General features: G+C 37.4%; 1 pseudogene; it reads right to left on the bottom strand.

Moving 5' to 3' along the window:
• LOC122136721 overlaps positions 1-13,295 on the bottom strand; it is a 690,060-nt pseudogene extending 676,765 nt beyond the window's left edge.
• Positions 13,296-13,740: the final 445 nt, after the last annotated feature.

Genomic DNA, 13,740 nt, shown 5'->3' with positions numbered 1-13,740 from the left:
GTTAATGTAATGACTTGTGCTTGATGATATTTAGGGCCCGAGCACCGATGGTGCGAGGACCCTCTTGGAATTTCTCCGTTTATTATTAGGGCCCGAGCCAATGGGCACTGGGCCCTATTGATCCCCTAAGGATTATTATTATTATTAGGGCTCAAGCCCGAAGGGGCGAAGAGCCCTATTGATTTCCTAAGTATTATTAGGGCCCGAGCACCGATGGCCAACAGCGCCACCTATTCTAAAAAAATCAGCAGCCCTCGAGCTGTGTTTCACGTACATGCACGAAAATTGGCACACATATGTAAAGCATCAGTACCTACAAAAAAGACTCTTGGAGCAATATCCGAAACCCAACAGGAAGTCGGTTATTTTTAATTTTATGAGCAAATTTTGCATCATTTTTGTCATTTGCATGCCTTGTATTTTAACGAACTCCTCCTAGAGATTTATTCAGATCAACACCAAATTTGGTATGCCTAATCTAAAGGCCTTTGTGATGTTAAATTGCGAAGATCTTGAGTTTTCATTGAAGGGCGTGTCCATGGCGGCCTGACGAATTTCGATGATTCGCCATGAAAAATGAAGTTGCTATAACTCAAACATGTCCAATCTGCCACAAACTTCACATGTTTGATAAGACTCCTGACCTGAACAGATTGATATGCCCATATTCAGTTATAGTCATAGCGCCACCTACTGGCAACAGGAAGTGACATATTTTACACTGTAATAAACTACCCCGAGAAATTTTATGACATAATTTTTTTTTTCAGTCACTCTATTCTAAAGGCCTGTGCGATGTTAAATTGTGAAGATCTTGAGTTTTCGTTAAAGGGCGTGTCCATGGCGCCGTCACAAAGTTCGATATCTCGCCATGGGAATAAAAGTTATTGTAACTCAGGCATAAAATGTCCAATCTTGCCCAAACTTAACATGTTTGATAAGAGTCCTGGCCTGAACACATCTGAAGGCCAATATTCCATTGGGTGTGGCAAAATGCCTCAATATCGCCACCTATACATTTTCAACGGAGTGCGCCTCAAGCTAAGTTTCACGTACATGTACAAAAATCGGTACACACAAGTAACACACCAATACCTACAAAAAAGTCTTGTGCTGAATTATTAGGCATGTTTTCTTGCCATGCATTGGTCATAGAGCTCATTGTAGCGGTGCCTCAGGTGTTGAAATACACTCACCTAAAGGATTATTAGGAACACCTGTTCAATTTCTCATTAATGCAATTATCTAATCAACCAGTCACATGGCAGTTGCTTCAATGCATTTAGGGGTGTGGTCCTGGTCAAGACAATCTCCTGAACTCCAAACTGAATGTCAGAATGGGAAAGAAAGGTGATTTAAGCAATTTTGAGCGTGGCATGGTTGTTGGTGCCAGACGGGCCGGTCTGAGTATTTCACAATCTGCTCAGTTACTGGGATTTTCACGCACAACCATTTGTAGGGTTTACAAAGAATGGTGTGAAAAGGGAAAAACATTAAGTATGCGGCAGTCCTGTGGGTGAAAATGCCTTTTTGATGCCAGAGGTCAGAGGAGAATGGGCCGACTGATTCAAGCTGATAGAAGAGCAACTTTGACTGAAATAACCACTCGTTACAACCGAGGTGTGCAGCAAAGCATTTGTGAAGCCACAACACGCACAACCTTGAGGCGGATGGGCTACAACAGCAGAAGACCCCACCGGGTACCACTCATCTCCACTACAAATAGGAAAAAGAGGCTACAATTTGCACAAGCTCACCAAAATTGGACAGTTGAAGACTGGAAAAATGTTGCCTCATCTGATGAGTCTCGATTTCTGTTGAGACATTCAGATGGTAGAGTCAGAATTTGGCGTAAACAGAATGAGAACATGGATCCATCATGCCTTGTTACCACTGTGCAGGCTGGTGTGGGGGGTGGTGTATTGGTGTGGGGGATGTTTTCTTGGCACACTTTAGGCCCCTTAGTGCCAATTGGGCATCGTTTAAATGCCACGGCCTACCTGAGCATTGTTTCTCTGACCATGTCCATCCCTTTATGACCACCATGTACCCATCCTCTGATGGCTACTTCAAGCAGGATAATGCACCCATGTCACAAAGCTTGAATCATTTCAAACTGGTTTCTTGAACATGACAATGAGTTCACTGTACTAAAATGGCCCCCACAGTCACCAGATCTCAACCCAATAGAGCATCTTTGGGATGTGGTGGAACGGGAGCTTCGTGCCCTGGATGTGCATCCCACAGATCTCCATCAACTGCAAGATGCTATCCTATCAATATGGGCAAACATTTCTAGAGAATGCTTTCAGCACCTTGTTAAATCAATGCCACGTAGAATTAAGGCAGTTCTGAAGGCGAAAGGGGGTCAAACACAGTATTAGTATGGTGTTCCTAATAATCCTTTAGGTGGGTGTAGATTTGTTATACATTATACAGCTTCACACGTACTCCGTTTGCAGTGCGTATATAGTAGGCTATGTGTATGCGGTGCAGAAGCAGCAGCGAGAGCGCGTTATTGTAACGCGAAAGCACATTAAAATAACCTTTACAGTCTATGGTTCGAACGCAGATTTCCTTTTCTTTGTCACAAAACCAGACACGCGTGCTCATATACATGCTGCTCTCGCTCGGAGAGAGTGCGCACACTTAAAACGTTTTCCCTCTCGCTCAAACTGTGTCCTGTGCACTCACAACTCTCTCGATGCTCATGCGCTAGATATTAATTCTTTTCGCACCTTTTTATTTTAAACCTGTTCACATCTTTTACCGTGTGCAGTGTGAACGCTCTGATCCATTAACATGGGCTCGGAAAAAAATATGGATTACAGATAGAGCTCGTGAACCAGGCGTTACATAGGCATATGCCCAGTCTGTCCTGTTCTCGCGCTCCATTTAGGTGCACTTCATTCTGACTGGTTCAGATAGCAACACCAAACGTGCAGTGTGTAATACCAATCATGACCACCACCAGATGGCGCTATAGGATTACTTTTAAATAATTGTTGTAGAAACGTGTATAGAGCATTTAAATTCTTTATAAAAATCTTTCAAAGAAAAATAATATGTATTTTAAAAAGCTAATGAATTTTACTGGTAATATAGTTTTATATAATAATTTCACAAATGATTATAGATCATAAAAAGGTTTTTTAAAAATGGTTATAGATCATGAAAAGTGTTGGCAACAATTTATGATAAGCTCTCTTTGGTTTACATTAGTTAATGCATTAAATAACATGAACTAACAATGAACAATCTATTTTTCAGATAATTTATTAATCTTTTTCTATGTTAGTTAATCCTATCATTGAAAATATTAAGGTTCATGTTATTTCACAGTACATAAACTATCTTAAAAGTGTAAATAAAATATGTATATATATATATAATTTTATGTTAAATAATATAGTTAAATAATATAGTCTTTAACATAAGTACAAGCTAAGTATGAACAACATATTTTTACTGCATTTGTTTGTGTTAGTAAAAAAATTAATATGTTAAATCATTGTACAGTAATTGATGTACATTAACTTTAAATTTTAATTAATAATATAGTAATCCATTTTGAACATAATATTAACTAAGATTCATAAATGCTGTATAAATGATGTACATGTTAGCTTACATAATGTTAAAAACTAAATCCTTCTTGAAAACTGTTACAATAATTATATATATATATATATATATATATATATATATATATATATATATATATATATATATATATATATACATATACATTGTTCTTTGTGCGTGTGTGTGTGTGTGTGAAATATAAATTTGTTATTAAAGCTCTGCTGCAAACTCTCCCGACTAAATACAACCTCTCTTTGTGGTTCCTAAAACACCATGAACCATTCTGTTTACTACACAGCGATAAGATAATGGAATCCACAGCGCACATACTGAATGGATGCCCCGCGTTTAAAGGACTTTACATTGGGCGTCAAGATCGCATCCTAAACATTACGGCTCAAGAACTGCGCAAAGTATCTGGACAAAGTGCAATACATACAAACAAAACTGTTAAAACTAGCTGAATGATAATAATATAAACTCCCTTAGAAGTGTTCTCAGGGAATACCCAAACACTCCAGACATCGTAGTCATCAATGAACTTTCTAAGAACATTCTGATTCTGGAAGTGGGCTGTTGTTTTGATCTTTACATGGACTTGTGTTTTTCTGAGAAAATGTTGAAGTATCAGTCATTAACAAATGCTTTGGCAGTGTGTGGTTACAGGATCAAACTGATTATTCTTATTTTTGGTAGCTTGGGACATGTGCACAGATTATGTGTCAGAGGCTTGCAGATTGCTGGACTGAGTAAAAAGACCTCTAAGCAAACAGCTAGATATTGTTCTGTGTCAGCAATCATAGGCAGTCTGCATGTTTGGAGAAGACGATGTCATCTTTATCCATAGTCTACTTATTAATGTGGTTGCGACTATTTGCATTGTCTGTATTGTCAGGTGAAACATAATAGGCTCTTTGTGAAAAATATCATGACACAACTTTTTAAAAAGAAATTGTCATTACAAATAAAATAAAACAATATGTGTGTGTGTGAGAGAGAGAGAGAGAGAGAGAGAGAGAGAGAGAGAAAGACAGAGAGAGAGACTCACATTAATAAATGCCATACTATTGTTGTTAATTTAATTGAATATAATTAATGTTAATAACTGAAACCTTATTGGAAGTGTTACTCAAGTTTTATATATTGTGTTGTGTGTGTGTCTCTTGATGGTTCAGATTAACCCTTTCATTGCTGCATCCCTTAATTCCAAACTGCTAAATCAGGTGTGCCCAATCCTGTTCCTGGCGATCGACTGTCCTGCAAAGTTCAGCTCCAACTCTAATCAGTTACACCTACCTTTAATTTTCAAGCAATCCTGAAGACATTAATTAGTTGTTTTAGGTGTGTTTGATTAGGGCTGGAGCAAAACTTTGCAGGACACTTGACAGGGTTGGACACCCCTGTGCTAGACGGTTACTGTCTATGTGTCCGCTGGGCACAGTTTTCCTGATGCCACCGGGGTGGTGTTTGCGCTGAGAGCTCGGGCCCGCCATCGCTGCTTGCAGCTTTAATTCTTCTTCTTCTCCGCAATGAATCGCATTTTTGAGGGCCTAAACATGCTAAAAAACTCACAAAACTTTGCACACGCATCAGAACTGGCGAAAATTTACATCTGATATACGTTTCAGAAGTGTGTGTGGCAAAATAGCTCGATAGCGCCACCTGTTAAATTTCAACGGAGTGCGCCTCGGGCTACGTTTCATGTACATGCATGAAGATCAGTACATACGTGTAAATCACCATTACCTACAAAAAATTATCTTGGGACAAAATCCAACAGGAAGTAAGTTACTTTGAATTTCCTGTACGATTTTTGTGCAGATTTTGCCATTTCCATGCCTCGTACTTTGACAAACTCCTCCTACAGTTTTAATCGGATTATCTTCAAATTTGGTGAGGGTCATCATAAGACCTTTGTGACATTAAATTGCAAAGATTTTGAATTTTCGTCAAGGGGTGTGTCCCTGGTGGCCTGACAAAGTTTGATGTTTCACCGTGAAACAGGAAGTCGCTGTAACTCAGGCAAGCAATGTCCGATCTGCCCCAAACTTCACATCTGTGACAGGTGTTCTGTCCTGAACAAACACTCATGACCAAATTCAGTTATAGTCATAGCGCCACCTGCTGGCAACAGGAAGTGACATGGTTGACACTGTTATGGACTCCTAGGAACATATTAAAAAGTGTCAACAAGTGTTAAATAGGCTAGAAGCATGCTAGAAACATACTAAAACATGCTAGCAACACTTAGCTAAGTGCTAAAGCATGCTACTAATGCAGTGAAAAAGGAAGTTTTTGTAACTCAGGCAAGCAATGTCCGATCTGCCCCAAAATTCAAACGTTTGACAAGAGTCCTGTCCTGAACACATCAACATGCCATATTCGGTTATAGTCATAGCACCACCTGCTGGCAACAAGTAGTGTCATGTGTAACACTGTTATGGACTCCTAGCAACATATTAAAAGGTGTCAGGAAGTGCTAAATACACTGGCAACATGCTAGAAACATACTAAAACATGCTAGCAACATTTAGCTTAATGCTAAAGCATCTATTAATGCAGTGAAACAGGAAGTTACTTTCAATTCATGCATACAGTGTCCAATCTGCCCCAAATTTAACAAGTTTGATAAGACTCCTGTCCTGAACACGTCAACATTCCTGTATTCGATTAAAGTCATAGTGCCACCTGCTGGCAAACAGTTAGTGGCATGTTTAACACTGTTATGGACTCCTTGCAAATAATAAAAAGCATCAACAAGTGTTAAATAGGCTGGCAAAATTCTAGAAGCATACTAAAACATGCTAGCAACACTTATCTCAGTGTTAAAGCATGGTACAAATGCAGTGAAACAGGAAGTTGCTGTAACTCAGGCAAGCAATGTCCGATCCGCCCCAAACTTCACAAGTTTGATTAAAGTTCTGACCTGAACACATCAACATGCCCGTATTCGATTATAGTCATAGCGCCACCTGCTGGCAACAGGAAGTGTCATGTGTAACATTGTTATGGACTGCTTGCAAAATAATAAAAAGCATCAACAAGTGTTAAATAGGCTGGCAAAATTCTAGAAGAATGCTAAAACATGCTAGCAACACTTAGCTCAGTGTTAAAGCATTCTATTAATGCAGTGTTGCAGAACATTACTGTAACTCAAGCATACAATGTCCAATCTGCCTCAAGCTTCACAAGTTTGATTAGAGTCCTGGCCTGAAGATATCTACATGTTCATATTTGGTTATAGTTATAGCGCCACCTACTGGCAACAGAAAGTAACATGTTTTACACTTATGCACTATTAGCAACACAGTAAAATATGCCATTGTGTGCTTATCATGCTAGATATATTCTCAAACATGCTAGCAACACTTACTGTGTGCTAAAGGATGCTATTAATACTATGAAACAGGAAGTTTTTGTAACTCAGACAAGCAATGTCCGATCTGCCCCAAACTTCACACATTTTATAAGAGTCCTGGCCTGAAGACATGTACATTCTCATATTTGGTTATACTCATAGCGCCACCTGCTGGTAACAGGAAGTGACATGGTTAAAACTGTTATGGACTCCTAGGAGCATATTAAAAAGTGTCAACAAGTGTTAAATAGGCTAGCAAGATGCTAGAAACATACTAAAACATGCTAGCAGCACTTAGCTAAGTGATAAAGCATGCTACTAATGCACTGAAACAGGAAGTTGCTGTAAATCAGGCAAACAATGTCCGATCTGCCCCAAACTTCACACATTTGACAAGAATCCTGTCCTGAACACATCAACATGCCCGTATTCGGTTATAGTCATAGTGCCACCTGCTGGCAACAGGAAGTGTCATGTGTAACACTGTTATGGACTGCTTGCAAGATAATAAAAAGCATCAACAAGGGTTAAATAGGCTGGCAAAATTTCTAGAAGCATGCTAAAACATGCTAGCAACACTTAGCTCAGTGTTAAAGCATTCTATTAATGCAGTGTTGCAGAACATTACTGTAACTTGTGCATATAATGTCCAATCTGCCTCAAACTTCACAAGTTTGATTAGAGTCCTGGCCTGAAGATATCTACATGTTCATATTTGGTTATAGTTATAGCGCCACCTACTGGCAACAGAAAGTAACATGTTTTACACTTATGTACTATTAGCTACACAGTAAAATATGCCATTGTGTGCTAATCATGCTAGAAATATTCTCAAACATGCCAGTAACACTTACTATGTGCTAAAGGATGCTATTAATATTATGAAACAGGAAGTTGTTGTAACTTAGGCAAGCAATGTCCGATCTGCCCCAAACTTCACACGTTTTATAAGAGTTCTGGCCTGAAGACATATACATGCTCATATTTGGTTATAGTTATAGTGCCACCTACTGGCAACAGGAAGTGACATCTCTTACACTGGTATGCACTATTAGCAACACAGTAAAATATGCCATTGTGTGCTAAACATGCTAAAAATATTCTCAAAAATGCTAGCAACACTTACTATGTGCTAAAGCATGCTATTAATACTATCAAACAGGAAGTTATTGTAACACATGCATACAATGCCCAGTCTGCCCCAAACTTCACACATTTTATAAGAGTCCCAGCCTGAACACATCAACATGCCTGTATTCGGTTATAGTCATAGCGCCACCTACTGGCAAGAGGAAGTGTCATGTTTAACACTGTTATGGACTCCTAGCAACAGATTAAAAAGTGTCAGGAAGTGCTAAATATACTGGCAACATGTTAGAAGCATACTAAAACATGTTAGTAGCACTTAGCTAAGTGCTAAAGTATGCTACTAATGCAGTGATAAAGGAAGTTGCTGTAACTCAGGCAAGCAATGTCCGATCTGCCCCAAACTACACGTTTGACAAGAGTCCTGCCCTGAACATATCAACATGCCCAAATTCAGTTATAGTCATAGCGCCACCTGCTGGTAACAGGAAGTAACATGGTTAACACTGTTATGGACTCCTAGCAACATATTAAAAAGTGTCAGCAAGTGCTAAATACACTGGCAACATGCTAGAAACATACTAAAACATGCTAGTAACACTTAGCTAAATGCTAAAGCATCCTATTAATGCAGTGAAACAGGAAGTTACTGTAATTCATGCATACAGTGTCAAATCTGCCCCAAATTGAACAAGTTTGATTTAAACTGGCAACATGCTAGAAACATACTAAAACATCCTAGCAACATTTAGCTTAACATACTAAAATATGCTAGTGGCACTTAGCTAAGTGCTAAAGCATGCTACTAATGCAGCGAAAAAGGAAGTTGCTGTAACTCAGGCTAACAATGTCCGATCTGCCACAAACTTCACAAATTTGACAAGAGTCCTGTCCTTAACACATCAACATGCCCGTATTCGGTTATAGTCATAGCGCCACCTGCTGGCAACAGGAAGTGTCATGTGTAACACTGTTATGGACTGCTTGCAAGATAATAAAAAGCATCAACAAGTGTTAAATAGGCTGGCAAAATTCTAGAAGCATGCTAAAACATGCTAGCAACACTTAGCTCAGTGTTAAAGCATTCTATTAATACAGTGTTGCAGAACATTACTGTAACTCGTGCAAACTTCACAAGTTTGATTAGAGTCCTGGCCTGAAGATATCTACATGCTCATATTTGGTTATAGTTATAGCGCCACCTACTGGCAACAGGAAGTGACGTTTTACACTTATGCACTATTTGCAACACAGTAAAATATGCCATTGTGTGCTAATCATGCTAGAAATATTCTCAAACATGCTAGCAACACTTACTATGTGCTAAAGGATGCTATTAATCCTATGAACAGGAAGTTGTTGTAACTCATGCATACAATGCCCAATCTGCCCCAAACTTCACGTTTTATAAGAGTCCTGGCCTGAACACATCTAAAGGCCAATATTCAATTATAATTATAGCGCCACCTGCTGGCAACAGGAAATGGCTTATTTTAAACTAACTTAAACATGAAATGTTTGATCTGCCCTAAACTTCACATGTTTGATAAGATTCCTGGTCTCAACAGATCTTACGGCCAATATTTCAGTTATAATCATACCGCCACCTACTGGCGACAGGAAATTACTTGTTTTAAACTAACTTAAACATGCAATATCCGGTCTGCCCAAAGTTCATGTGTTTGATATGGGTCCTGGCCTGAGTTTATCTTTAGGCCAATATTTATTTAAAGTCTTGGCGCCACCTGCTGGCAACAGGAAATTACTTCTTTTACACTAACTTAAACATGCAATAACTGATCTGCCTGGAACTTTGCATGTTTGGTAAAAGTCCTGGCCTGAAGACATTTACATGCCGATATTCAGATATAATCATAGCGCCACCTTTTGGCAGCAGGAAATGTGACACAAATATTTACCATTTTAAAAGCATATGGTCCAACGTTCACTGATCTCCTATGGCCACCAGGTGCTGGTGAGCACGGGTGCGAGGGCCCTTTCATCGCTGCTTGCAGCTTTAATTATCATTTGTTATTCATTTCGATTTATGGAGTAAAGTGAATTTCGTAACCTAAAAGTACTTATGTTAAAATAACACAAAGCAATAACATATTTTACATCTATGTTAATGCATATACAATATTTGTAACTGAAATAAGTAATAATAAAATAAATAGAAAGTTATTTAACAATATATTAAGGAGTGGTGACTTTTGTACAGTCTTACAGCTACAATCGGTCCTTTGAGGGCAGTCATAATGTTGAAGTGTCCCTCAGTGAAAATGAGTGTGACCCCCTGATATAGAGTCAGCAGAAATCTGATTTCAGTTCAGAGTGAAGAGACTTCAGAAAGTGAAGCAGAGACACGAGGAGCACGTCTGTCTGATGTCCACACTGAGCTTTCTGAACTGGTTTCTAGTGTTTAGCTCTGAATGAATCATGAGGATCAAACAGTGAACACAAAACACAAATTCTGCTTCTTCACTGAGATCTCATACATTAATGCTGAATGTGTCACTGTTAGATGAAAAACACAAGACAGGATGAACACATTGCTATTGAGCACATACACAGAAACTGTAAAGCATGGACCCTTTAATTAAAAAGACATATTTCTGCTATTGTAGACTCATTTTGTATGTAAGCTATAGACAAGCACAAACTGGGTGCTTAATGTAAATGTAATTGTCCACATTTACAAAATCAGGTGATTATGTTCGGCCATCTATGTAAATGTGACTGTATGTATAGAGACAATAGAATGAGGTTAATCACTGTCTTCACGTCAGTTTGATTGTGTATCTTTGCAAAGACACTGATGAATGACCAGAAAACAATCTTGAGCTTTTGCTTTTATTTCTCAGCAAACACAAAACAGCTTTAAGCAAATAGTGTTAAATCATAATGAATTCCCATTTTAAACCTTTTTGTATAGCGCATTTCAAGAACCCAAGGATGCTGTACAAAATATACAAGGAATTGGCAAAAAAAAAAAAATACACCAGACATTCAGACAAACAAGTGTTGACAAATAACTACAGATAATTAACAACAAGAGGTCATGCAATAAGATGAACATCAATTATGTCAAGAAGGTGGTCATACAGACAGAAACTGGGAATTTGTGAGTTATTGAGAGTCATCAGAATGGTAAATGAGTTATTTAGAGAACAAAGTGGATAGATGAGTTTTAAGTTGAGATTTATCATGTAATTACTCTGTTGTTACACAGCAGCGGTCAGTAAGAAACCTTACAAAACACGTGTCCTTGGAAAAAAAAGAAAAAAAAAACTTGCTTTGATATGAGATATTATTAACTCTTGCTTTTAATAAAACAAGCTCTTTTGTATCATTAGAAAAACATTCCCATCCATTGTATAGCATATGAATGATTGAAATGTATTTTTGTTGTTACAAGGGGAAAAGCATGAATTGTTTATGAATTCCATTTTACAGATTAGAGAATCAAGACTTCACAATATTGTTATTACAGCAGCATGAAAAACAAAATGGTTATTCAAACTGGGAATAAATAACATAAAGAAACACAGCACTCCATGACATCAGTCTAAAACTGTGATTCTGCATTTTCACAAAAACTCTGGTTATAATAACTGAAGCGGTCTACACTGCACAATCAATCTCTTTTCTGCAGTTTGTTGTTTATGCTCATGAGTGAGTTTGTGAATTGAGTGAGAGCTCACTAAACAACTCCAGAGTCCTCTGCAGTGATGAATCAAAACTCTGATTGGATATCGCATTCATAAGCTCAAGAGGATCATGTGTGATTGGTTATAATGCACAGCGCTGCAAACTGCAGAATCATCTCACAACACTCAAAAATAAATCTGCTGTAAAGTAACAAAGCAAATATACGATAAATTAAATGCCACAATCGACACCTTTCAGTCATTTCACTTTGAAATCATCCTCAGCGCAGGCCAACAGCAGAATTTGCAGATTTGGCTTCAATTGTCCGAAGGTCTTTATGTTCTTCCTGTTCTTAAATTTCCAGGTATGAATGAGAAACCCCTTCAGACGATTCAGTGCATGCAGGGAACTGATCAAATCATTCAAAGTGATCTGTGAACAAATGCACACCGTTTTGCAGGTTTCTTTGTTCAAGACCTTGAACAGAATCAACTCAAAGGAGCGATTCATTCATGAATGGGGCATCGTTCATGACCAGATAAAAGAGCACACATGGAATAAATTACAATTGATGAGGATTTGTTGAGGACAGCATCAGATCTGAAAGTGCTGGATCTGCAGATGATCTACTTACTGTGAATGTTTTTTGTATGACTGTGAAGAGAAGATGATTGACTGAAACACTTCCCACATTCAGTGCAGTGATACGGTTTCTCTCCAGTGTGGATCCTCTCATGCAGTTTTAAACTGTATGCTGAAGTAAAAGTCTTTTCACACACAAAGCACATGTACTCTCTCACACCAGTATGTATTTTCTTTTGCTTGTGAAACTCTTTCCACACTGAGTGCAGATGGAAGATTTCCTGGCTCTTCTTTTCTTTAAACCTTTCTGTTCGGTTTGAGAGCAACTCACAGGTTTTTCTCCAGGTTTAACATGACTTTTCTCCTCAACTTCATGCAATTCTTCATTCTCCTCATTTTCTTCATTTAATTCTGAAATATAAGTTGAATTCTGAAAAATAGTTGATTCTGAGTTAGTCGTAAAAACAGAGAAATGTGAAAGGAGATAAAAATGAACCCTTTTTAAACATATAATTTATAAAAATGTTTCAAAAAGATATATATATATATATATATATATATATATATATATATATATATATATATATATATATATATATATATATATATATATATATATATATATATATGTCTATGAACTATTAAATATGTTTGATCAACAACAAAATTACCTAACATAAATTAAATTTGTTTAAAAAAAGTACCCATATCATAGAAAGTGTCTATTATTATATGATGCTTCCTCTAGATTACTCAACAGCTCTAAAGATTTTTCCTGCTACAACAAATCTAATATGTTTAAAGCTTCACAACACTCAGCCTCATTAATGAAGAATGAAGAATAAACACCAACCTGTTAGTTCTTGAGTATCTTCAGAGTGTTTGATTCTGCAGGGTTCTGGATCGCTCATCTTCTCTCTGTCCTCTTTAATAAACTCAGTCTTTACAGATTTCAGCTCTTCCTGATGATTTGAAGCTTGTCTTCACTTGTAAACTGATGGAGATATTGCAGCATTTATTACTGAATTACTGTGGGAGGAGCTTAACTGATGATGTGTTGCAGTGGGCAGAGCTTCACTACCAGTGAACATGTGGGAGGAGGAGCTTATCTGCCAAAATCAAAAATACATCACTGAGTTTGTTTTTATAGTAATTAACAACAGAAAATAAATGATGTAATGTAATTTGAAGTATAAAGACAACAGCTGAAAGCATAAACTCAGATATAAATGTACAGGCGTACTGCACAGTTTGCAGAGAAGTATTTAATTTCCTTAGCTTGGTAGATGAGTAACTACTGTATTTGTATTATTATACAGATAAATACATATTACAATTAATTTTATATTAATTGATTTATTGTTTATAAATATTAATAATATATAGGTATAATAAAGTTTTAAAAGTGTGAAATAATTTAAATAAAAATGGAACAAATAATCACACAATTATTTGAATCACAATTTAAGCAGCAAATA

The sequence above is a fragment of the Cyprinus carpio genome, chromosome B3 (assembly GCF_018340385.1).
Source record: "Cyprinus carpio isolate SPL01 chromosome B3, ASM1834038v1, whole genome shotgun sequence".
NCBI classification, from domain to species: Eukaryota; Metazoa; Chordata; class Actinopteri; order Cypriniformes; family Cyprinidae; genus Cyprinus; species Cyprinus carpio.
This window is presented reverse-complemented; position numbering and strand designations above follow the sequence as displayed.